General features: G+C 40.4%; 1 protein-coding gene across 2 annotated transcripts in view; it reads left to right on the forward strand.

Moving 5' to 3' along the window:
* LOC132822361 (ataxin-7) overlaps positions 1-26,273 on the forward strand; it is a 136,277-nt gene that overhangs the window by 17,519 nt on the left and 92,485 nt on the right. The gene's annotated exons all lie outside the window — the stretch shown is intronic.

The following is a 26,273-nucleotide window of genomic DNA, read 5'->3' on the forward strand; positions in this document are numbered from 1 at the left end:
TCACAGGATGGAATCGAGGAAAGCAGCAGATGGATAGCAAATGAGAAAGAAGTTGGAGGTAAAAGTGGCATGAAATGAAAAGAGGAATCGTAAGGATCAACCTGTCCCTGTTTTTAAGTTTTACAATTTATGTACTTCAGACATTGAAATTTTATTTCATAGTTTATATTTCTAACCAAATTAGGTTAGAAGGTGCATACCAAGGAGAACTGAAAATAAGATCATTGACCAAATAAGAAAGTATGGGCATTAAGCAAACATTTATGGATCTGCTTTTATGGTAAAAGACACATATTCTGGAAAACTTAGAGAAACCAAAGGACTAATAGAAATGAGGAACTTGGTGATTTTATTAATAGTAAGGAAATGACACTGGCAAAAAAACTTAATGTGAAAAAGTCAACAAATCATCTGAACTGAAAAACCTGCATTCTGGGTTTGAGGTAGCTACAGAGATAGTGGAGCCAATAGTTTTGATATACAAAATTCCTTAGGTTCTGGAACTGCCCTGTGGTTTGGACAATACAAAACATTTCATGACAATTAATGAAAGAAAAGACTAAAATGGAGTGAAACTGGTATTATGGGGAAGTTAGCCTGACAGAAGCAATGTGGGAAATGCCAGAATCCATTATTAAGGAGGTGTTAATGAGATACTTGATCATTGAAGGATATTTTAAGTTAATGTGATCTTATTAAGGAGAAATAATATTTCAGACCTGAGTTTTGAGATGGTAACAGCAGACTAGATGAGGTGGCATCTCTATATGTGGCAAAAATGCAGTAAAGTGGCACTTCAGATTACTAAAAAAGCTTCTGAAGATATATTAGCATGGAGTGTTGGCTAGCAAACAAGAGAGTAGGAATAAATGGGTCATTTTCAGGCTGGCAGGCTGTAACTAATGGGGTACAGCAAGGATCAGTGCTTGAGCATCAGCTATTATGAATTGTACCAATGATTTGGATGAGAGGATCCCGTATAATATATTGAACAATGCTAATGATACAAATGTTTTACATAGAGATTGAATTTTTCAAAATGGCTTGAACTTATAGCTGGAAGAATGACCAGACATAATTTCACATACTGTAAACATTTTTTCAGTTGTACTGCAAAAAATATCTAAAATACATTATTAAATAAACAGTTGCTTGATAGTGCAGAATGTGAATATTGGTGAAAAGAGACATAGAACATAGAAGGATACAGCGCAGTACAGGCCCTTCGGCCCTTGATGTTGCGCCGACCGAGTCCTACCTAACCTATACTAGCCCAATAACTTCCAAATGCCTATCCAATGCCCGCTTAAATGAACATAAAGAAGGAGAGTTCACCACTGATACGGGCAGGGCATTCCATGAACTCTCAACCCGCTGTGTGAAGAATCTACCCCTAACATCTGTCCTATACCTACCACCCCTTAATTTAAAGCTATGTCCCCTAGTAACACCTGACTCCATTAGCGGTAAAAGGTTCTTAGTATCTACCCTATCTAAACCCCTAATCATCTTATACACTTCTATCAGATCTCCCCTAAACCTTCTCTTCTCCAATGAGAACAGCCCCAAGTGCCTCAGCCTTTCCTCATAAGATTTTCCTACCATTCCAGGCAACATCCTGGTAAACCTCCTCTGCACTCGTTCTAAAGCTTCCACATCCTTCCTATAGTATGGCGACCAAAACTGCACACAATACTCCAGATGAGGCCTCACCAGAGTCTTCTACAACTGCAACATGACCTCAGGACTCCGGAACTCAATTCCTCTGCCAATAAAGCCCAGTACACCATATGCCTTCCTCACAGCACTATTTACCTGGGTGGCAACTTTCAGAGATCTGTGTACATAGACACCAAGATCCCTCTGCTCATCCACACTACCAAGTAGCCTACCATTAGCCCAGTAATCCATCATCTTGTTATTCCTACCAAAGTGAACGACTTCGCACTTAGCTACATTGAATTCCATTTGCCACATTTCCGCCCAGCTCTGCAACTTATCTATATCCCGCTGTAACCTACCACTTCCTTCCTCACTATCCACAACTCCACCAACTTTCGTGTCATCCGCAAACTTGCTTACCCAGCTTTCAAGTCCTTCCTCTAGATCATTTATAAAGATAACAAAAAGCAATGGTCCCAAAACAGATCCTTGTGGTACACTGCTAGTAACTGCGCTCCAAGATGAACATAATCCATCAACTACTACCCTCTGTCTCCTTCCAGCCAGCTAATTCCTAATCCAAACCTCTAATGTATCCTCAATGCCATACCTCCGAAGTTTTAGCATTAGCCTACCATGGGGAACCTTATCGAACGCCTTACTAAAATCCATATACACAACATCTACTGCTTTACCCTCATCCACTTCCATAGTCACCTTCTCAAAGAACTCAATAAGGTTTGTGAGGCACGACCTGCCCTTCACAAAACCATGCTGGCTATCCCTGATCACGTTATTCCTACCCAGATGTTCATAAATCTTATCCCTTACCATTCTCTCTAAGACTTTGCCCACCACTGAAGTCAGACTCACTGGCCTATAGTTACTAGGGCTATCCCTACTCCCTTTCTTGAACAATGGGACCACATTCGCTATCCTCCAGTCCTCTGGTACTATTCCCGTTGACAATGACGACATAAAAATCCAGGCCAATGGCTCTGCTATCTCCTCCCTAGCTTCCCATAGGATCCTGGGGTAAATGCCATCAGGCCCAGGAGACTTATCTATATTCATCCTTTCCAATATTCCCAAAACCTCTTCCCTGCATATTTCCAGGGCATCCATTCTAATTATTTGTGATTCCATATTCACATCAGCAACAGTGTCCTGTTCCTGAGTGAATACTGATGAAAAGTACTGATTTAATGTCTCTCCAATCTCCTCCGCCTCCACACACAACTTCCCACTACTATCCTTGACTGGACCGATACCTACCCTAGTCATCCTTTTATTCTTGACATACCTATAGAAAGCCTTTGGGTTTTCCCTAATCCTACCAGCTAAAGACTTTTCATGTCCCCTTCTCGCTTTTCTTAGCTCCCTCTTTAGCTCCTTCCTGGCTACCTTATAACTCTCAATCGCCCCTACTGAACCTTCACGCCTCATCTTTACATATGCCGCCTTCTTCCCTTTCACAAGGGACTCCAATTCCTTACTAAACCACAGCTGCCTCACAAGGCCCTTTACACCATGCCTGACTGGTACATACCTATCGAGGACACGCAGTAGCTGCTCCTTGAACAATCCCCACATCTCATTAGTGTTCTTCTCTTGAAGCCTGTTTTTCCAATCCACACAACCTAAGTCATGCCTCACTGCATCATAATTTCCCTGCCCCCAGCTATAGCTCTTGCCCTGCGGCGCACGATTATCCCTCTCCATCACTAAAGTAAAAGTCACCGAGTTGTGGTCACTGTCCCCGAAGTGCTCACCTACCTCCAAGTCTAACACCTGGCCTGGTTCATTACCTGGAACCAAATCCAATATAGCCTCCCCTCTCTTGTTGGCCTGTCGACATATTGTGTCAGGAAACCCTCCTGCACACATTGTACAAACACCGACCCATCTAATGAACTCGAGCTATAGCTCTCCCAGTCAATATCTGGGAAGTTAAAGTCCCCCATAACAACCACCCTGCTACCTTCACTCTTTTCCTGAATCATCCTGTTACTGAAGCTTTTGTTATGCGCTCATAAGGGCAAATGCAAGTGTGTCAAACTTGAAACAGTTGCAACAATTGATTATTATAGGAGGGAAATGTCCTGAATGATTTACAAGTATACCCTTGGTTTGTCCTAATCATTGCAAAACAAGAGTTTCAGCAAAATGTCAACATTGTAGAGAAGAGAGACTGAACACTCTCTCTTGTAGGTAATTTAGAACTTAAACTATAGAATGTAATGTGTCCCTTTTTATGCTCATTGCCCAATATTTTTACCACAGAATTGTAGTACTTTTAGCCAACAATCTACAGTTGCTCCCAGCTTTCAACAGCCTTGTTTTGCTGAATGATCGTTTCTAGTTGTTCTCTTCCATGTCCAGAGTTTCTTAAGGGCACTACCAGCAGTAAAGCCTGTTCCAGTGATTCCTGTTTCTTCAGACTAAGCCAAGATAAACACTTCAGAAATTTTATCTAGCTCTAGGATGCATCATTTAGACTACACAACGTTTCCACTCTCTCCACTCCTCTCTTCTCCTCTTCCCTCCTCTCCCTAAGCCATGTTCTGCAATGATGGCACATAAAGCATCCTTTTTCTTCTGTACGTACATTCATTTATATTCAAAGAAAAGCTGTAACCTGACATCAAAAATGGCTGCCTCCACCAGATTTTCCATGGCAATGTAAAACAGAGCAGTCTTACATTTGGACAGAAATGCTAGTTAACTATCATTGACTCCAACTCCTTTCAACTCGGAACTAGACAGTTTACAAGACAATTGTTTACAACCTGATACCGATAACACCTTGCTGGGATTCCACTGTTAACACAGATTGCTACCATTGTCTCCAAATGAAAATATCCTGTACCTTCTCAGTAAAACAATTTAAATCTCCTTTTGATCTTAAACAATTCAAACACACAGGCTTACTGTCCACACTGCATATAGATGTTGTGACCCCCATTAACTTAGTATAAACATGAAACTGTCCTTCCAAAATATGATGATCTCATTACTTCAATTCTGCTGCAACACGAGAGGGGATGCTTTCTGCTCATGCGCAGATAATGATTCACTGCAACTGACAACCTATAACAATATCACTTGCTACTGGACAGACCTCTTAAGTTATATTTACAGATGTAAACTGATACCTAAATTGAGGAGTAAATTTTTAAAAAACATGCATGGATTGACTAACTGCCACGTGTATTTACCAGCCATAGAATCATGGAATCCCTATAGTATGAAAGCAGGCCATGTGCCTGAGTCCACATGGATCCTCTTAAGAGCATCAAACACCACACCCCACATTACCCTATCCCCATAAACCCTGGATTTCCCTTAGCTTATCCACCTAACCTACACATCTATGGACACCTAAATGGGCAATTTAGCATGGTCAATCCACCTAAGATGCACATCTTTGTAATGTGGGAGGAAACTGGAACACTCGGAGGAAACCCATACAGATACAGGGAGAATGTGCATGCTCCACACAGTTGCCAGAGGCCGGAATTGAACCCTGGTGCCTGACACTCTGAGGCAGCAGTAGTGTCATAGAGATGTACAGCATAGAAACCGACCCTTTGGTCCAATTCGTCCATGTCGACCAGATATCCTAACCCAATCTAGTCCCACCTGCCAGCACCTGGCCCAGATCCTCTAAATGCTTCCTATTCATATACTCCTCCAAATGCCTTTTAAATGTTGCAATTGTACCAGCCTCCACCACATCCTCTGGCAGCTCATTCCATACATGTACCACCCTCTGCATGAGAAAGTTGCCCCTTAGATCTCTTTTATCTTTTTTTTTCCCCCTCCCCCTAAATCTATGCCCTCAAGTTCTGGACTTCCCCATCCGAGGGAAAAGACTTTGTCTATTTATCCTATCCATGCCCCTCATGATTTTATAAACATGTATAAGGTCATCAGTACTAACCATTGAGCCACAGTGCCACACCCTTTTTTATTATTATTACAGATGCTGTCGAAAGGATCTATTTGTATTTTCTACAAATCGTTGAATTCTTCTGTTTAAAAAATAGTGACTATGTAACATTTTGAAAAAAAATCATTAGTGTGATGTTTGAGGCCTGCTTAAATGTGCCATCAACCACTAACTGAGCTACCAGGGAAATGCCTCCACATTCTGTCAGAAAATTGTAACTTAAACTTACAATCTATTATTTCCATTTATATAATGCATAATTCTTGTAAACTTGATGAATTTTATCCTATAAATCCGAATTCTGAAGTAGAGTATGATCCAGAGCTATAAACTTGCCCCCCTCCCTGCCACTAAGCAAGGAAGTACAAAGAGTGATTGTACATGAGTGGATGAGCCATGGAGTCTCACAGCACTGAAACGGGCCCTTCAGCCCAATTTGCTCATGCAAACCAGATTTCCTAAACTTGAGTCCCATTTGTCTGCATTTGGCCCGTATCCCTCTAAACCTTGCCTATCTATGCATCTGTCCAATTGTCTTTTAGATGTTGTAATTGTACTTGTCTCTGCCACCTCCTCTGGCAGCTTGTTCCATATATGCACCATCCTCCTGTGAAGAAGTTGCCCCTTAACTCCCTTTTTAAATCTTTCCCCTCTCGCCTTAAACTTATGTCCTCTGGTTTTGGACTCTGAGGAAAAGATCTTTTGCTATTCACCTTATTTATATCCCTCATGACTTGGCTGCACTTTAGGCCTAATATTTACCTACATCTGTATCTGATGCCTTATAATTTGGTGGAAAAAGTTGAAAGTGAGGTCTCTAAGATTACACTGTAATACCTAATCACCGATGGAGTAGCAAATTAAAATCTAATGAAGATATGGCTCTTGTTCATAAAGAATTATGCAAAGCTTATTTGGATAGAAAGACAAGAAGCAATGCAGAAAACTGTGACACTAATTAAAATTTAAAGATGAAGAATTATCAGAAAATAATCTCAATGAGATTCTTAAAGTAGCAAAGGAGAAGCATTGTCCTGTACTTGAATGGGAGAAAGGTAACTCTGGTGGTTGTCTAGCTAAAACTTTTTGTCTTTTATATGTAAACATACAAAAAAAAGTAGTCATGAAAGAAGACAGATCAAATGTTAAAGCTTTAACCACCTGGTTTAAATGCAAACTGACTGTCCCTGAAGGAAATTCTGTTCTATAAGGGTAAAACAGATTATGACAGAATTTCTCTGAATCTGTAGTTTTAGAGCCAGTCGCATTCAGCGGTCAGTCCTCGTGGAATTACTTTGTTCTCATATCCAAAAATGATGCTGCAATTTGTGCTTGCTGTCAATAAGATAGTATAAGTTTGTCACCAGCTCCACCTGCATTTCCAGTATTTTCTGGTGGAACATGGCATGCACTTTCAAAAGCTATGGGTTTTGATGTCATCTGCCCGTAATCTGCACTTCCGTTCCTTCTTTTACATGGAAAAATGACTTGTTGGTCTCATTGAATAATTTGTATTTCCCACGTTCATTCTGTCACCACTGAGAAGCATCTAACTTATTTCAGTTTCACCACCCCTTTTACTTTAATTGGTATTTTATTAAATTGTTTTTCTCCAGCTTCCATGTGGAGTTTGCAAGCAAAGGCTTGCTTTTTTTTATATATATAGGGTGCAGTATGGAGTGGTTGGACTGAAGGGCCTGTTTCCGTGCTGTATGGCTCTATTGCAAGTTGTAGCTATTGCCTAAACCAGCTGCCTCCCTGATAGAAGCAAACTTTGATCATCTAGGTGGTAATGTTACTTTTGAAATACATCCATTAACAATACCTCCAGGTTTTGAAAATTCTGTTCATGCTTCATTAATTTATACCATTGTTCAAATATGATCTCTTGATCAGCCACGTTTCACAACATCTGGTTTGACTCCAAGTTTATTTTTTAGCAGATTCGGGTACTAGCTCAGACGCCTTGAGCACAGCAGTTTTAAATGTGTCAAAATCTGTAAATTGTTTCATCTGATAGAGTTGAATAAATCTCCAGTGCTTTTTCTAACAATACACATCATAATAAGATTGCCCAAATCTCTTGTGGCTGCTGTAACTACATAGGAATTTTTAAAAATGATACAAAATACATTTCAATGTCTTTCTCACTCCATTTAGGCACTACGTGAATATTCCTTGCTAAATTAGTATCCTGGAGTTAAATCTGACCCATTTCAAATTTACCATCTCCTCCCCATTCATTTAATTGTAGTCTTTAACTGTCAAATTCAAATATCAAATATAGTAGTGCTCGCTCTCTTTCATATTTTCCTCTTCATGCTCATCCACCCCTCAATTCAAGTTTCTTCATTTGTAACTGAATCCCAGCCAATTTAATTTGTTCTACCTGGGTTACCTTTTTTCCCTTTTTTTTGGAGTCAAATATTTAACCAATGCCTCAACAATTTCTGCTTTTGCAATACCTACTTACGCCATTGGTTAAATACAGTGAAGAATAATCATAATAAAAATGAGTTAACTTGTCTGTATAGCAATGAAGATAGTGCTAGTACTAAATTGAGAGACAGATGCCATCATGCATAGCAGGAACCAGGCAGAAAGATTACTGAAACATGGCTGCAGAAAACTGTAGACTCGTATTTTATATTCTACAATGTTTAATATTTAGAAAAGGATGGAAGGGAAATGGGGAGCTGGAGTATTCAAAGTAACAATAAGAATAGAACAAAGTGGCAGTTATCAGCAAGAAAAAAAAAGCAAAATCCATGTAGATGGAGAGATCTGGGTGGGGGATGTGGGTAGTTCCAGAATTGTGACCCAGTGATAATGAAGGAAAGGTGATATATTTCCATGTCAGAGTGATGAGTGGCTTTGAGGGGAACTTGTAGGTGGTGGTTCATTTGTTTCTACTGCCCTCTCCCTTCCAGGGGGGAGTAGTCGTGGGTTTGGAAAGACCTGTCAAATAAGTCAGGCTGACTAGTTGTGAGACAGTTCTCCCAATTCTGGCATGAGCTCCCAGACCTTAGTAAGGAAGACTTTGCAGGGTTAACAGAGCCTGTAGTTTGGTATGGTGTGGCCTGTCAGTTTTTTGATTTCTATTTGAGTCTTTGTAGTGATTGATACGAAGAAGTGGCTTTCTAGGCTAATTAATTTAGAGGGCATTTGGAAGTCAATCAAATTACTATGGATCCCGAGTCACATGTAGGCAAGACCAGGTGAGAATGGTAAATTTCCTTTCCTGAGGGACATTAGTGAACCAGGTAGGTTTTTCCAACAATCATCAATAGATTTTTAATTGCAGTTTTTTTTAATATATTGAATTCAAATTTTACCTGCTGTGGTGGAATTTGAACCCAGGTACCCAGAAATAAGCTGTGTTTCTGGATTAATGCCACCAGGCCATCACCTCCACTAAAAGGCCGAGGCCCTTGACAGCTGAAGGTGTGGCTTGTTACTTTCTAATCCACCTATTTAGAGAGATTACACACCAGTGGAACAATTGGGACTTGGACCAAGGGCAGTTAGGGACACTACCAACATATTACCTGGGCTCCTTTTTTGAAGGCATAGCTTTATTTAAAATGTGTCCACATGTTTTATGATTCATCTGTAGAACAGATAGCATTTGACCCCAGGACATCTGGCCCAGAGGTGCAGACACTACCATTGCACCACAAGAGCCCTTATTTGAAGATGTGGCTAGCTCTTCACAGATGTTACATATTTTCTGGAGCATGTGGGACTCAAAGCTGGGTTCCCTAACTCTGAGATAGGGACACTACTATTGTGCCACAAGACTCTTCTGAAAGCATGGCCTTTTTTTTAAGCTATGCTATTTCAAAGCTCTGGAGTAGATGGGACTTGAACCCAGGTCTTTAGGCTGTGAGGTAGGGACAATATTACTGCACCCAAGACCCTTCTGAAAGTGTGGCCATCAGAAATAGAATAAGTAAAATCAGATGTTTGGGACAAAATTAGAAGATTGTATATCTTGAAATGAGTTTTGGAGAAGGTTAAAGATAAGGTGAGATAAGGTCATAGAGGAATTTAAAAACAAGGATGATTTAAAAAAAAATGACACATTGCTTAACTGGAAGCTAATGCCGTTTTGACCAAAGGCAGGAATGAAGCGTGAACAATGTTGTTGCAAGTTAGGACATACTCAGGAGTTTTGGAGGACTGCAAGTTTATGGAGGGAGGGTTACGGGGCCAGGAGTGGCTTATATTCTTCTTTTGTACCAGAACAAGGTCTTTGTGGTGTCTTCTCTAGCAGGCTGGGCAACTTTACATCATAACATTCTAACAGGCAGTGCTCCTGCTGCGAACAGGTTATTTGCAAATTGTTTGATAGCACACTGACACTGGCTGTTACTTTGATAATATATTGGGGCAGTAACTGACTGGATTAGATTTGACAGGGCATACATGGGAAACTTTCTACTTTGGTTGCTACCAGGGTGTAATTTTACTATTTTAAAAAGTTGGAGTTGGAGTTGGAGCTGCAGCTAGGTCTGGAGTACAGACTTCAACATTGGAGTTGAGGTATTGATAGGAGCCATAGCCTTTTCTGTATATGCTGTGCTCAGCCAATTCTTGATCTCACATGGAGTTCAGTTGGCTGAAGATTGGCTTCTGATGGTGACCTTGAGAGGCATCCAGAATCTATCACCTCTTGCTGAAAACAGTTACATATTTTAAGACACTAAAACATTTGGTAAGTAGATTAACCTTGGGGCTGTGGGTTGCAATCCATTTTCAAATTCTTGTTTAATTACTGAGGTGTAGAAGTGCCTTTGATGTCTGCCTTTCTTTTTGGAAGCCATCAGTTCATTTTGGGATGGAAATAATGTGTGGTCATGCTTCAATAGTTCATGACAATGCTAACATCTGCAATGTGAAAATTAGTGCTGCAAATTAATGAGGTAAACTAGAGATTCTAATTCAGTAGGTTACTTCCTTAAAACCTTCAGTGAAAGCAGAATTTTCTCTTCTGCAAGATATTGTTCGAACTTGCAATTTTTCCTAAGTATCTAGCTAACTGCGATATACTACATTTCAGAGACTTTTCAGCACCAGCATTCCATCAACATGATTCTGAACATGAACATCATCGGGTTGGTTAGAGGGACAGAATCTATTCGATTAGTGCCTTTTTAAAACGTTTGAATCAAATTCCATTTATTCTAATGTATAAAAATGTACCTTTTCTTGACAACTTTTCTGAACTTGTTCAGGTAGATAGTAACAGCTGGCTAATTTGTGAAGTAGTGCATGTCCTGCAGTCTCCTGAAAGTTTTCACCAAAGCAGCAACATAATCATAGTGTAATGCAAACTAAGCATAACAAGATTCCACATCACCAAGAACAATCATTAAATCCATAAAAGATCACTGGCAGATCAGTCCATAGATGTTTGTATGTTACCAGTTGCTCAATTTGTCATTCCATAAAGATGTAGTGATCAAGGGTCAGTTAATCATTCTGTATAAATGTCATTGCTCCTGTTACATGGCACTTTTTGCAGGTTACCAATCTCCTGGTTATATCCTGGCTTCCAGCAGTAGGTGTATCAGTAGAACTATCCTTAAACTCTAGGTTGGATATCTATTTTGAGTTCTATCGAAGAGCTATAAAGATTCAGGTGACCGCTGTTACACTCATCGTCTTATGTTCAAAACTCTCACTATGCTAACTTCCAAAAAAAGGAATGTTATTTCCACAACTACAATTAGAGATCGTATAGGAAAAAAGCACTTTAACAAAATTAATGCAGGTATTCAAAATTGAAGTAAAACAACAAAGTTTGGATGCTCAAGTAGCATGTGGATAGGAGTTGATGTTATTCTGGTTCTTAGTTTTAATTTGAACTCAGTATTTAGAGAGGTTAAAGATTAGACTAGCACAAAGGAAAGAAAATGAAAGAAAGCTTTGTATTTATATAGAGCCTTTTACATTTGTGTCATGTGTCAAAGCATGTTCCAACCAATGAAGTAATTTTGAAGTGTAGTCCCTTTTATAATATAGGACATGTGGCAGCCAGTTTGTATCAGCCCAACCTGTGAAAATGACCAGATATTACTTGTTGTAATGCTGATTTAAAGTATAAATATTGATCAGGATAGCAAATGCAATCACTTTCATCTCTGAAGTGATAATGCCATAGGATCTTCCTTCACATACTTGGGAAAGCAAGTAGGCCATGAATTTGCATCTCATCCAAAAGATGAAACCTCCAACAGTGCCACTGTCTCTGTATTGCTCTGAAGTAACTGCGTAGTTATTGCTGCTCCAGATCCAGAGTGCCACTTAATCCCACCACCTTCTGACATAATGTTACTAACTGAACCATTGACACACACCAGGGAAGGATATATTAGGCTGAAAGACAAGAAGTGAAATGACAAGACAGTAGTTCAAGGCAAAGGGAGATGTTAAGTGGGCATTTCTGTTGAAGCAAAGGTCTGGATGAGGAATAGCAGAGTCATTGTGGAGGTAGATGTATGATCTGAAATTGTTACACTTCATGTTGAGTCCAAAAGTCATTGTGTTGTTTCTCAAGCTTGCATTGACCTCCTTTTGAACTTTTTCAGAGCCAATGACAAAGGTCAGAATGGCAATAGAATGGAGAATTAAAATGAACAGTTGGCTGGAAATTGCATAATGAACAGTCAAATGGAAGGAATAATAAAATTTGCTTTTAGAATAGTTTGGTGTTCTGAATGGTGGAAAGTAAGTTAAAACAATTTTTTTTGTACCTTTTTGGACTTGCAAAGGGAGAGATTTATTAAGGAAGTGAGCCAGAATGTTGCAGACGCAATAATCCTTGCTGAAAAGGGAGGAAGAAATGTTTGATGTCATGCTGGAGCTAGTAGATATAGCATGGCATGATGTTGAATGTGGAGCCTAATGGGATGAAAGATTAAGTTGCAGTTATCATTGCAGTTCGGGGACAGAGGTGAAGGAGTAAGAATAGTGCCAAACATTGAGGATTGCTAACCATTGTGGAAGGCATTATTCTGTTGAAGAGCGATAGTGTACTCTTACAGGAAGTATATTATGGGTCACTAGTGTCTGGGCTTAATTTCTGAAGCTAACAACAAATTTAAGACACCACCTGGTATAGCAAAGAATTGATGGATCGTGGGCAGGTGAGAGAATGGTGCAAGTTGGAGTCACTTGGTAAATTTTCCAGTTCTGGGAGAGAAATGACACTGATGTAGTGAAAAATTGGTGGAAGAAGGAGCCAGAGGAGGACTGGAGCCAAGTATATTCTGCTTAGCTCACAAAAGAGAAGGCATAGCCAAAACCCATATGGGTTCCAGTAGTAGCATGTTCTATTTGGAGGAAGTGAGTGAGCAACTTCTTCTCACATTTAAAGGAGAAGTATAGTTGAGCCAGATGGGGAGGTAGTCGGTTCTCGGGTTAAAGAACAAGTGACTGAAATGGTGAAAATTGGAGATGTAGATGGTTTGAATGTATATGGTGAAAAGCCGGTAGGTAGAAGCTGTTCAAGTGCCAGAAGGTGGTAGAATAGTTTCAGATATGGGTTGGGGAAAAACTTTCCCAGGGCAAACTCAAGTTTAAATAATGATCTTGGTAGTGTGAGCTAGGGTTAAGAGAAGGTCTCTGGAGCCTTTACACAGAGCTTTTCACAATCTAGTAATGTCCCAAAGCATATTAAAGCCAATGAAGCAAATTTGAAACGTAATCATTGACAGCCTTGGAATTGGTGGTTTGATGTTCAGTAATGGGATCATTGTCCAGGAGTGCTGGACAAGTATGTCAGAGGTGACATTTTACCATTGAGTGATAGAGGTTGGTTCAATGAAAAATATAATTGGTGCCCTTGGTATACTGAACGTCCTCAGTTATCCAAATATCACTTATCTGAATTTTGGATTATCCAAACAGGATCTCAAAGTCCCGCAAATGCTGCTTTTGTTTACGATCAGACCAGTTATCTGAACAATCAGTTATCCAAACACAATACTCTCTGCCCATCTTGTTGGGATAATCGAGGTTGTTCTGTACCTAGTTTAATGACTTTTGGGTTTCTATCAGAGAGCATGAAGTTGTGGAATGTTAGAGTGAGGTAAGTTAGAATGGGAGAAGAAATTAGAGGTAGTGAGATGACTGATATAATGTTAACTGTTCTCAATGGAGGGACCAAAAGGAAGGATTCATGTCAGCAGGCACAAAAGGTGACATAAAGGATCTGTAGTGAGGGGCAGGGCTCCTAGCATCATAAGATGTGGAGGTGTAAATAATAACTGGTGTGCTGAGGTTGAAGTTCATTAATGTATGCTGTTAGGAGGGGCCAGTCTTGGGTACTGATTTAAGGGCTGAAAATGTGTTGCTGGAAAAGCACAGCAGGTCAGGCAGCATCCAAAGAGTAGGAGAATCGACGTTTTGGGCATGAGCCCTTCTTCAGCCCTTTTCCAGCAACACATTTTCAGCTCTGATCTTCAGCATCTGCAGTCCTCACTTTCTCCTACTGATTTAAGGATCTGGATGAGATAATCAAATCACAAGTTGTGAGATTGAAGAAAGAGATGGCATCAGAGGAGGTTTTAAGAGATGAAGAATCTGGAAGGTGTTGGTATCAGAATGTTGTTGAAGCTTGCACTGCTTGATACTTGAAAGGCTAAAGAGGAGTTTCACTTTCTTGAGGATTCCTCTAAAATATCACAACCTAGTTGGTGCAAAGCATCGAATGCCAGGGTTCTGCTTTAAGGATAAGATGTGTATTTGAATCTGCAAGCTGAGTGGTGGGTGATATAGCTGGTCAAATAAATGAGACGGAGGCCCGACTAAGGGAAGAAGACAGTTGACTGACTGGCTGGCTGGTTTGTGATGCACTGTGATGGCAACAACTGATTCACTTCCCACCAAAGTTACATGAGGTGCAGCCATCACCAGTCATATCTTTCGAATGACGGCAGCCTAGTGGTTCAGTAGGACTATGGTGCCTTTTACCTTTTATGAAAGGAAGTCAATATTGTGTTACATGTGAAATATTCTAAACAGAACTTCAACCAGTTTATTACTTACAACACGTTTACCCAGGTGTTTTTTACTGTGATACAAAGGACTGTGGTTCCAACTTTGTAATTAAAATATTGTCAACTTAACCTGTGCAAAACTTCTTTTTTTTAAGTTAATTTTTTCCAAACTAGGCTGCCTGCAAAACACCCATTCTGGTGAACTTGATTGGGTTGTTGGAGCTCAGTTAACTGGGTCCATCGACAAGAAACTCCAGGTGGTCTTAGTGAGTCTTGCATTGAGTCTTTCCTGAGTGATTGGCTGCCAGGTGTCCCTTATCCCCAACTTTGAGCCTTTTTGGACTTCAGCCAGTGGGGTCACAGTGGTAAGGCAAGGTCATCCTATGTTACCTATCCTATTTCCAAGATATGATTTACTGTATGCTGCCAAGGGATATCTGACCAAGAGGGGAATAGGCAAATGGAATGTGTCTCCCTATTGGTCTGGCAAGTATCTCTTACCACATTTTGGGTCATAATGACACTCCTATTGTTCAATTTGCAATTCAGGTTTGGGCTGATGTTTGTGTGGTAACCTTGACCTCTTTTTATATTTCATTTGGACTTGCCTGCATGTGGAATTTAGGGAACATTTGATATGCTTGAATGGAAATTATTCCGTTCCTTGGTTCAGCGAAGCAAGTTCACTTGGATTTGAAATATGAACTCCCAACTTGTCCATATTATTGCCACCTTAATGCCTTGGCCCCGTTGATGATACAGTAACAAAATCTATATTTTAGTGACAGCCTTAACTTGTGCAACCACATTTATTTATTTGATCGTTACCATTGTTACTGCATGGACATTAGTCTTGCTAAGTGATATATTCCTAGGTATTTTGATCACATGGATTGCAATCATGTGACATTGATACGGACATGACATTTGTTCATTATTTGCAAATATTATGATTACCTTAGTTGAGTGTATTCTCCATGCTCGTATTAAAATATTGATCTAGTTTTATAGCTGAATTACATAATTTATGCAGAAGTGTACATATATAATCAAAAGTTTAATTATTTTGTTTGTATTTAGATATTCAGTTTGATACTACAAGATCAACTACAGCAAGAAATGGTATAAGACCAGAAGTAGGCCGTTCAGCCCATCGAGACTACTCTGCCATTTAGTACAATCATGGCTAATCTGATGAGCCTCAATTCCACTTTCCTACCTCATCCTGTAATTCTTCATTTCTGTACTGATGTAAAAAATTTCTCAGCCTTGAACATGCTTTAGGCTGAGATATCCAAACTTTTGTATCCGAAATGGAATAGAAGGTTACATAAGATAGGAAAGTGGAGTAGAAGATTCAGATTAGTCATGATCTCACTGGTGAACATGCAGTAAGTCAACAAGTTGCAGAGGTAGTAAAGTAGAGTTAACACCACAGTAAGATTCATCTTATCAAATGGTGCACTGTGTGCAAGGGACGAAGTTGTCTATCTCTGTTCCCATTTCTCTACATTACGTTCCACTTACTAACTTAAATTAGGATGTTCCTTTTCTCCTTCTGTAGTATACAGAACAACCTTGGTTACCCGAACATTAGTTATCCAAACTTCTGATTATCCGAACAAGATCTCAAGGTCCCATAAAAAAACGTTGTTGGTTATCTGAACAGTCTACTCCCTGCTTGTCTAATTCAAATAATCAAGGTTGTTCTGTGCTTGTGTCTCTGATTTTCTCCAGTACTTATGCCTTGTTTCTTTTTGTCTCCAGCTTGTTTTTCTTCTTTGCTGTCTGCCTCCATCCTACTTCACTACCACCACCTATGCTTGGATATTGACCTGAGCTGCTAATTCTATCTATCTCAATCAACATGCTTCGAGCATTTTGATGGGTTTTTTTCCTATTTCAGATTTACAGCATTTGTACTGTTTTCTGCTTTATTATTAAATTTGTTATTCTTTAGCCAGTGCAAATCATGTAGTTTGCTGATTCAATTTTGAAGATTATCATTGATTTTAGTTTTCTTTTGACGATCTTCACTCATTATCGCTTTATTGTGCACAAACAGAACTATGCTGATTGATCTGTTTTCCTTGCCCCACAGAATTGATTTTATCCTATCTTGACTCATTTCCTCCCATGTCTAATCTCTCTCCCATATACATCTAGAACTCCCCTTAGTCTATCCGATAACTGTTTCCTGGTCTTAGTTGTCATTTTTTTTTAACCATGGCTGTCCAATCCTGTGACACCTCTGTTCTACACCCAGATAACTCAAGAATCTTTCTTGGATGGAAACTCGACCTCCATCCACCACTACCTGCCTCTGCCTGGCTAAACTTTTGTTCAGCTTTGTACTGATTTAGCTTTTCCTTTTATTTGAAGGAAGCAAATGAAATCAAAGATGTTTTGATTATGATTCTTAACAGAGCTATTATCTTTACAGAGATATTTCTGCTCTCCTGAACCGGAAACTTTCATCAACTTTGTCCCCCATTTTCAACTCTTATCCTTGCCCTATCCTATTCTCCCTCAACTTTCCCACTTGACCTCAAAAATGAGCAATCACTCGACATCCAGCATAAATTCACAGATTCTACTCCTTATTGTAAGAACTCTCCCATTATCCCAGTTTCTCTTTTTGTTGCATCTCAGTCATACAATACAGAAACAGACGCTTCAGTCCAACTCATCCATGCTGACCAAGTTTTCCAGACTAAACTAGTCCGTTTACCTACGTTTGGCCCATCTCATTCTAAACCTTACCTGTTCATATACCTGTCCAAGTTTCTTTTGAATGTTATAACTGTACTTGCATCTACTACTTCCTCTGCCAGTTTATTCCGCATACACATCACTCTCTGAAAAAGCTGCCCCTTGGGTGCTTTTAAAGTCTTTCCCCTCCCCTTTTAAACCTGTGCCCTCTAATGTTGAGCTCTGCACCCTAGGAAGAAGACTTTTTACAAGTCACGATCTGTGCCCCTCATGATTTTTAAAATTTCTACATGATTTTCTGTATCAATGGTTGTCCCACACCCCCTCTACCTAAAATTGGTATTCACAGGCCCTTGACTTTATTCCATCACCTGCATTTTTTCTTTCTTCACATTCCTCCCTACCAGAACAACAAGACTGTCACCCTTGTCCCTCATCTTCCAGCTATCAACTGCCTTATTCAGTGGATCATCCTCCCCACTTATGCAACCTCAGCTGCAATAATAACTTCCACTTTGTTTTAACTGTTACATTAGTAACAAGCCCTCCACAAGCATAAAGAAAAGATTTAACAGGCATCATGCTAAACCACTAAGTGCAAAGTTTTTGGAAATAAGGTTTTGTTTTTGGAAGGAATGAAAACTCAGCTCAAACTGGATGTGGACAAGAGGACAATAACTATCCTGGCATTGGTAATAATTGCCCATACTGCAAAACACATCAACCCCCATCCCTTTTTGTTTCAAAAAGTTGGTTCCTTCATGAAATTCTGATCAACCATTCAACCATCAACCCCTTTTTCCTTCCGGTGGTATGTTCCCATGTGATGGTAGATTGAGTTACTTTGTTTTTGGGACACTCAACTTGTAGGTGTGATCTTGAGCTGCAGGTCACCATCAAGTTTAATTCTCTCTTCCGTTTCCCCCTCTAAATTCTCTGTCCTCGTATGTCTACTTTGTAAACTAAGAAATTTAACTTTCAAATATTTCCTTTAGATTAGAGTGTCATTGTTACATATCTTAGATGGACCTTTTTATTCATCTTTTGTTTCAGGTAGCCTGGAGTTGACACAATTTGCATTTGTATGTTGTCTTTATAACAAAATATGAAGCATAAGTTGATACCAAACTATACGCAGAGTTGGGGTCAAGTGCCTAAAATTTGACCAAAGAGTCAGGTTAGAAACCAGGTCCGATGAAAATGGATGTCTCCCTGTAAACCTGTGTTCTCTCAGCATTTCACATTTTGTGTTCTCTGTGTGGTATGAAACTTCGTTTTAACTGTTACATTCGTAACAAGCCCTCCACAAGCATAAACAAAAGATTTAGTAGCCATCACGCTATCCCACTGAGTGCCAAGTTTTGGAAATAAGGTTTTGTTTTCGGAAGGAATGAAAACGCAGCTCAAATTGGATATGGACGAGGGAACAATAATTAGAGTTGAAAAACGTGGTGCTGGAAAAACACAGGCCAGGCAGCATCCGAGGAGCAGGAAAATTGACGTTTCGGCATAAGCCTGAAGGGCTTACGCGATTCTCCTGCTCCTCGGATGCTGCCTGGCCTGCTGTGTTTTTCCAGCACCACATTTTTCAACTCTGGTACTCCAGCATCTGCATCATCACTTTCTTCTAGTTGAGGATAATTATCCTGGCATCAGTAATAATTGCCCATGGTCATTGGTGGAGAGGGTTTACACATGTGATTGTCTCGGTTGTGTCAGTCACCTGTCAAAATACTGAACATCAATGGGGCCAGGTGGGGTGAAGGAGGTAAAAGCAAGTGCAGGGCCCCAGCGAGTCATCACCTTGAGTAAAAAAACAAGGATTTCCCCAACATCAACAAAAGAGTAACTAGGGAGAGAATAAGGCCCCTCAAAGATCAGCATGGCCATTGATGTGTGGAATTACAAGAGATGGGCAAGATGCTAAAGAAATATTTTGCATCAGTATCTACTATGGAGAAGGGTTTAGAAGCTAGCAAACTTAGGGAAATAAATATTGATGTCTTGAAAGAGGTCATTTTACTGAAAGAGGTACTGGATGTCTTAAAATGCATAAAGGTTGATAAATCCCTGAGACTTGATTAGGTTTTCCCAGAACTTTGTGGAAGGCTAGGGAAGAGATTTTGCTGGGTCCCTTGTTGAGATATGTATAACATTGATAGCCACAGGTGAAGTGCTGGAAGACTAGAGATGTGGCTTCTGTGGTGCTGTTATTTAAGGAAGGCTGCAAGAAAAAGCTATCAGTTGGTGAGCCTTAAGGCAGTGGTGGGTAAGTTAGTGAAGATTCTGAGGTACAGGATTTACTGCAGTCGGAAAGGCAAGAACTCATTAGGGATAGTTAGCAAGGCTTTGGGCATAGGCAATTGTGTGTTGTAACTTGATACTTTTTGAAGAGGTGATGTAGAGGATTGAAGGCAGCTCTGTAAACATTGTCTATATGGACTTCAGCGAAGTGTTTGACAGGGTTTCATATGGTAGACTGGTTAGTAAGGTTAGATCATGTGAGATGCAGGGGGAGCTAGTCAATTGGATTCAAAATTGGCTTAAAGGTAGGAGACAGAGGTAGGTGGTGGAGACTTATTTTTGGACTAGAAGCCTGTGACCAGTGGTGTGCCACAAGGATCAGTTCTGGGTCCACTGCTTTTCATCATTTTATATAAATGATTGCGTTTTAACATATGATTAGTAGGTTTGCAGATCACACCAAAATAGGTGGAGGATTGGACAGCGAAAAAAGGTTGTCTGAGTGCAATGGGATCTTGATCAGGTGGGTCAATGGGTCGAGGAGTGGCAGATGGAGTTTAATTTGGGTAAATGTGTAATGTTGCATTTTCATACAAGATTTATACACTGAATGGTAGGGCCCCAACAGTGTTGCCAAACAAGGGATACCTGGGGTGCAGATGCATAATTACTCAAGTGGAGTCACAGACAGTGGTGAAGAAAGTCTTTGGCACAATTGCCTTCGTTGGTCATTATCATTGAGTATAGGAGTTAGGTGTCATGTGGCTTTACAGGACATTGGTGGAATACTGCATACAGTTCTGGTCACCCTTCTGTCAGAAGGATGTTGTTTCATATGAGCAGGTGCAGAAAAGATTGACAAGCATGTTGTTGGACCAGAGGGTTTGAAGCAGAGGGAGAGGCTGAATGGGCAGGTGCTTTTTTTTAATCTGGAGGGTCAGAGACTGAGGGGGTAACCTTTTTATAGAGGATTATAAAATCATCATTAGGCACATGGATAGGGTGAATAGTCAAGGTCTTTTCCAAGATTGGAGGAGTCCAAAGCTAGAGAACATAAGTTTAAGGTGAGTAGGGAAAGATTTAAGAAAGGATGCAATGGATAACTTTTTCATGAAGGGGGTGTTGTGTGCATGGATGAGCTTCCAAAGGAAATGGTGGAGGTGGGGACTGTTGCAACATTTAAAAGGCACCTGGAGAGGTATATCAACACAAACGGTTTGGAGGGATGTGTGCCGAATGCTGGCAAATTGGACAAGGTCAGGTTGGGATGTCTGGTTTGCGCGGATGAGTTTACTTGCATTAGATTACTTAGTGTAGAAGCAGGCCCTTCGGCCCAACAAGTCCACACCGACCCACCGAAGCATATACCACCCAGACCCATTCCCCTACATTTACCCCTTCATCTAACACTACGGGCGATTTAGCATGGCCAATTCACCAAACCTGCACGTTTTTGGATTGTCGGACGAAACCCACGCAGACACTGGGAGAATGTGCAAACTCCACACACAGTCGCCTGAGGCGGGAATTGAACCCGGGTCTCTGGCGCTGTGAGGCAGCAGTGCCAACCACTGTGCCACCGTGCTGCCCATCGGAGTTGGACCGATGAGTCTTTTTCTGTGCTGTTAGAGTCAGAGTCGATCTCCATTGTTCCAGGGAAGCCTAATGTACGCTGGTGAAACACCATCTCACTGTTTAACTAGGTACTTGAACAGACTGTAGATTGAACATCAAATTCATTAATTTTAAAGCATAACCTCCTTTCCCCTTCCATTTGTTTTCCAGCAGACCACTGATACTGTTGATTCATTATTACTCATTTACAGTTTTTCTTTCTTGAATCATTTTGTTTTTTTGCATACTATCACTCTTAAGCCAGCAATCTTGAGTAGTATGTAAACAGTGGTGTGAGGTGTTTGAGAAGGTTCATCATAATAAACTGGTTAGCAAGGTTCGATCTCATGGAATACAGGGAGAACTAGCCATTTGGATACAGAACTGGCTCAAAATTAGAAGACAGACAGAGGGTGGTGGTGGTTGCTTTTCAGACTGGAGGCCTGTAACCAGTGGTGTGCCACAAGGATCAGTGCTGGATCCACCACTATTTGTCATTTTATATAAATGATTTGGTTGTGAAGATAGGAGGTATAGTTAGTAAGTTTGCAGGTGTCACCAAAATTGGAGGTGTAGTTGACAGCGAAGAAGGTTACTTCGAGTACAACAGGCTCTTGATCAGATGGGCTAGCAGGCTGAGGAGTGGCAGATGGAGTTTCATTTAGATAAATGCGAGGTGTTGCATTTTGGAAAGCCACATTGGTTACACGTACTGGTAAGGCCTTGGGGAGTGTTATTGAACAAAGAGACCTTTGAGTAGAATTGCAAGTAGATAGGATAGTGAAGAAGGACTTTAGGTATGCTTTGCTTTATTGGTCATATTGAATATAGGAGTCGGGTGGTCAGCTGTACATGACATTTGGTTGGGCTGCTTTTGGAATATTGTGCGTAGTTCTGGTCTCCTTCCTATTGGAAGGATGTTGTGAAACATGAAATGGTTCAGAAAAGATTTACAAGGATGTTGCAAGGGTTGGAGGATTTGAGCTATCGGGAGAGCCTGAACAGGCTGGGGCTGTGTTCCCTGGAGCATTGGAGGCTAAGAGGTGACCTTATAGAGGTTTATGAAATCATGAGGGGCATGGATAGATAGGATAAATAGACAAGGCCCTTTTCCTGGGGTGGGGGAATCCAGAACTAGAGGGTATTGGTTTAGGATGAGAGGGGAAAGATATAAAAGAAACCGAAGGGGCAACTTTTTCATGCAGCGGGTGGTGCGTGTATGTAATGAGCTACCAGAGGAAGTGGTGGAGGCTGGTACAATGGCAGCATTTAAAAGGCATCTGTATGGCTGTATGAATAGGAAGGGTTTCGAGGGATATCGGCCAAGTGCTGGCAAATAGGACTAGATTAAGTGAGGATATCTGGTCAGCGTGGATGAGTTGGATGGGTCTGTTTCTATGCTGTACATCTCTGACTCTATAACTGGTTTGGCAGATTGGCCTGTTTCTGAGGTATGTTGTATGTAATCTCTTGTAGTTCCTTCATCACAGACCTTCTTTATTTGTTTCATCCACCTTTTCTCTCTTTTACTATGATTAATATCTGTTACGTGTCTATTTTTTCTGGTTCTGACAAAAGATGGTTGATCTGAGTCATGAATTCTGTTTTTGTCTCCACAGTTCTTGCCAGACCTGTTGAATCTTTTTCCATTAGTGTTGAAAATTTCAGATTTCCAGCATCTATAGGATTTTGTTTGTATTCAAGGCTTATTGTATTGAATGCAATGAAAACTTTTGAGACTGAGTTCCTGTTTATTCCATATGGCAATTACATGTCTTTTGCAATCATATTTATCACTTGTTCTGCAACTTAGTATTATGGGAGAATTTTGAGTTTCTAAATTGAATCCTGTGGTGTATGCTCTGAGAGCATTGTGTAATCTGCTGTCTTGTTGAAAATAACTAACTGATCTACTGTGAAAGGAAATATTCTGAATTTTCCAATGCAAGGCAACAGTTTTGTGTTAGGTGTGAGTTGGGCATTCTCTCTTGTCCTGTTTAAATAGTTATTTTTAGTTTCATGTTATTGATCTGTATTTTTTGTGCTATTGGTTTAAAAAGTGCAATAGTGAATCATTGGTTGATGTTTGGCTATACTTATTCTCTTCCCCTTGTTTTGGTACTGTATTACAGCTTTTGATCCAGCTAGTCTATGCAGAAGTATAGGAACTCAGTATTTATCATTTCCTCTTTTAGTATCCTTTCGCTTGAACACTTTAAATTGTTAAGGATGGAAATCTCCTTGAATTTCTAGAATTATTTTAACATTATTTGTTGTAAGTGCAATATCTTGCCTGACGTGAATGATGCAATTTTGGTTTCACTTTCTCTTGACTTGCCCATACCAAGCTGCAACAATCTCTGAGGACTTTACCACACTCCAGATACTTGTCACAACCTGCTAACGTGTGCCTTGCTGCATCCACCGAACATCATTGCCCTGAGAGACTGTGCAATACTCCACCACTCCTGGAGTGCAGCCCTCCCCCAAGCCTACCGGTACCTGTTAGGAGAATGCTGGGAGCTCCCTCTCTGTCTGAGGTAGTGACTAGAATGTCAGGGCCGAATGGCAGATTATGGCCAATAGCCAGCAACAAGTGCAAGAGAGCTGCTGAACTCTTAAGTCCAATCATCTGTCTGCCTCCAACCTAAGTAGCTCTCCTGTGTCTAACCAACCACTGGCCATTATCTAGCATAAGACATAGGAGCTTGTGTGTGTGTGTGTGTGTGAGAGAGAGAGAGAGAGATTGGTGGTGCTGGGAGAGCAAATGCTTTGCAGCTCGCAAAGCATTACATTCACTGTGTACTGGCCCAAGCAGATCATAGAGGTGGCTGTAGCCAATGTGAAAGGCCACTGTGGGGCCCATAAAAAGACAACACCAGGCCATGGCCACAGTACAGGCCAGGAACGAGGGAGGATCCCAGCAAATGGTCCTGTGCCCTATCAGCCAAGGCTGCTCTGGCTGCCCTCAGTCCATCACTGAGTGTACTAGTGTAGAATTTTCATTGGTTCACTACCTACCTACTCCTGTCACGCAACCATCATAATTCATGGTAAGTCCCTGAATAATGTAGATCATTGCCCATATGTCAGGGTCCCCCTCTTGGTGTAGAGCCGACATCAAGTGATCAATTTCAACATTACCTCCAATGCATCAGTGCGGCTGTTGGTACCTGAGGAACAGTAGTCTGAAACCTTGAACCCAGCTCAGGAAGCCCCTAGTCTACAGAACACCTTTGGTCCCCACTCTCCTATGTGCATCAGAACATGGATCATGTGCAGCAGTTGCTGCAACTCTGGAGAGTTATAATCAATGCTGGCTTAACAAAATTCTGCAAATCCATGTGCAGGATAACGTGTGTTCTCTCCCAGGACTGTATGCCCAGCATTGAGACACAGGTCATGACCAAAGGCACCCTGAATGCCTCCCAAAACAAATGCACCATTTCCACCAGCAGGTAGAAAAGAAAGATTTGCGAAGGTACCAGTCACATCCAGCATCATTGAATGGAACATATGGTCTAGTGCAAGTAGTGGAAACCCGCAGAATCCAGAGTATTCACCTGAAAGCTGTTAGCCATACCTAATTGTGCAAAGCCATTCAATGTGGCTATCAAAGCAAATGATGTGCCTGCCTGTGCTGTACTCTTGAAGGAAAATTGACCTATTGGGTAGTTTTCCAGAAACTTGAATAATTGTCAACAAAAATATTCCACAATTGATTTTGATTTGAGCTTTAATGTCACATGTACTCAAGTACAGAAGTACCAACTTGGGTGCAAACCAGGTACAAGTAGTCACATCAAGAAACCAAATTACAAGTAAAGTATTCCTGTTCTTGATAAAACGATAAAAATAAAGTAGTAAAGTTAAAAGTTAACATTATAGTATTAAGATTGAGAAGGAGATCTTGAGCTTGATGTTGGCATTGCAACATTTCACCATTTATATTGCCAGTTATGTGTCTGAGACAATTGTGTATAATGACCATAATCTTTAAAGTTCTCCAAAAATGTTGAGGTTAAAAATTCCACAGCCTTTAGACGGAGCTTCTCATTGGAGACATTCAATTTTGAAATTAATTATATGCATGATAGGATAAGAGAAAATATTTGAGTAAAAATTGAGGTCTGCAGATGCTGGAGATCAGAGCTGAAAATGTGTTGCTGGTTAAAGCACAGCAGGTTAGGCAGCATCCAAGGAACAGGAAATTCGACGTTTCGGGCCAGAGCCCTTCATCAGGAATGTAGGAGGCATGGTTAGTAAGTTTGTAGCTGATGAAGGGCTCTGGCCCAAAACGTCGAATTTCCTGTTCCTTGGATGCTGCCTAACCTGCTGTGCTTTAATCAGCAACACATTTTCAGCTCAAGAGAAAATATTTGCCAACTAATTGAAGCTATCTTTATATATTGATTCACTTTTTTTTAAGGTGCGAGGTATGATGCTATGTCTTTGAGGCTTAAATAGGCTTTGACCTTTTTTTTAATTGAAGAAAGGTTAGAACAGAGGTGTTGAGCAGTCTGCTCCCAAAGCTACCAAACAGCTTGTGAGGCTTTTGAGGTTTATTTTTGTGTGGAAGTTGGAACAAGTGCAGCAGCCTGAATGGGTGAGGTCAAGCTCCCACCGAATCAGGATTTTTGTTTAGTTTTTGCCTTCAGCAGCAGTTGCTGGTTTCTTGAAGTTGGATGTAGAATCCCTTATTCCTCTCTGTTACAGCTAAAAGCTGGGGTTCTCCTGCTGCTAGAATTGCATGTGAGACTATCTCTTTTACTGAATTTGTTTTTGCTAAGTGTGTGTTTATGGGATGTTACTATTATTAGAACAGGTAATTAGTTGATCTATATTAAGCATTTCTATAGACTTACAGTTAAGCCAATTTTTGTACTTATTTTGATTTAGTGTTTGAATAAAGTTTTTTGTTTCAAGCCTGATAGTTTGAACAAGCGAATTGCATCCAGAACACCATGCTTTACACTTTTAAAATGAGAGCAAGTTACCGTCTAGGCTATCTTAATATGTTTGAGGGGGCTTAGTCTGATCCATAACAGCATTAATCCAATCATCTGCCTTTGTGATGTACTTGT

This window comes from Hemiscyllium ocellatum, chromosome 14 (genome assembly GCF_020745735.1).
Source record: "Hemiscyllium ocellatum isolate sHemOce1 chromosome 14, sHemOce1.pat.X.cur, whole genome shotgun sequence".
Taxonomy (NCBI): Eukaryota; Metazoa; Chordata; class Chondrichthyes; order Orectolobiformes; family Hemiscylliidae; genus Hemiscyllium; species Hemiscyllium ocellatum.